Below are 1,482 nucleotides of genomic sequence, written 5' to 3'. Positions count from 1 at the left end.
CTGCGCCTCCCTCTTGGCCCCTCCAGCCCCAGAGCTGCTTCTTGTGCCCATCCATCTCCCCTGTGCTTGCCAGATGTGAGCTTGGACGTCCCCATGGCAATTTATTTGGGGGTATTTTATGTATGTATGATGTAGGCAGGGGTTGTATGTATTTGGGGTTTATATACATGGGAATAAATTTGTATTTGGGGGTTTATCTATATATGTGGGAATATATATATAGGTATTTGGTGGGTTACATGTATGGGAATATGTGTATTTTGAGAGGGCTATGTATATGGGAATGTATGTATTTTGGGGAGTTATATATGTGGGAATATATATGTGTTTGAGGGTGTAAGCAAAGACTGGCTGTGTGTGGCACAGGGGCTGCTGAGCATCAGCTGAGCAGATACCCAGGGAAGTCACCAAAGCCATTCCTGCACATCCTCCAGGATCCTTATGGGCAGGTTGGAGCAGCTCCCTGCTGCCTTTGATGGCAGGTTGTGCCAGCCTGACTGCATCAGTTACAAATGGGGATCCCAGGAGGTTCCCCTGGTTCTCCTGCCCTCAGGAATTTTGCTTGGTTACTTGGTGAAACCAAAGCTTTGGTTTTCAAATAGGAGCAATGTTAGCACCTGCTCAGCATCCCTGCCCCAAAGCTGGGCATAAAGATTGTCTTGTCTTTACCCTCTCTCTCCCCTTCTTTTTTCACTCAGAAAGGGGAATTCACTTGCCTTTGCCACCTCCATCCCTCTCCTATGTGTTTTTTCCCCCTCAGTTTATAAAATAACAGCATTTTGAAAACACAATACTTTCCCCCTTCCCTGAGCAGCATTTCTCTGTTTATAACGAGAAGGTTTGGAAGGCTCGTGTGTGGTGGGGTGAGCCCTGGGAGTGGCCGGTGGCCTGACCCAGCCCCAGCCCCTCAGCAGGGCCTGTGCAGGTCGAATGTCACCTTTTGAAATGCTCCAGAGGTTCTGGGAGCAGTGCCAGGATCCTCTCCTGGCGGGGCAAAGGACGAGCAATGGACGTTCAAGGGAGCTGGCAGTGCCGCTGAGTGGGGGCTTTGCTCCTTTGTACCAGCTCAGAACGTTGCAAAATGGGTTCTTGGGGGTTCACTGGGGTTTGCTGGTGCTGGAAGTCCCACCAGGTCCAAAGGGCAGCGGATTCTGCAGCTTGGGCAGGGTGTGAAGCAGCCCTAAAGCTGTCAGCCTGGAGAGGGTCAGGGTCTCAGGACTGTCACCCCACGTGTGTTGTTCATCCCTGTTCATTCAACCTTGCAATGTCAGAATTATCTGCAGGCTGAACACCCCAAAACCAATCCTGCTCCCCCTGGAGCTCCTCACCTTGGCCCTACAAGGGCAGCTCATCTGCCACACTGGGTCAGCAAAGGCACTGCTGTTATTTGTCACCATCGGGGCACTGTGGCACGGCCGAGGGCTGGGTGGGGTCAGCTGTTGTCCAAAGTCATTGTCCTGATGGCCTGGTGGGCTCTGGGAG

The sequence above is a fragment of the Geospiza fortis genome, unplaced genomic scaffold (assembly GCF_000277835.1).
Source record: "Geospiza fortis unplaced genomic scaffold, GeoFor_1.0 scaffold387, whole genome shotgun sequence".
In the NCBI taxonomy this organism is placed as follows: Eukaryota; Metazoa; Chordata; class Aves; order Passeriformes; family Thraupidae; genus Geospiza; species Geospiza fortis.
Note: the sequence above shows the minus strand (reverse complement) of the source record.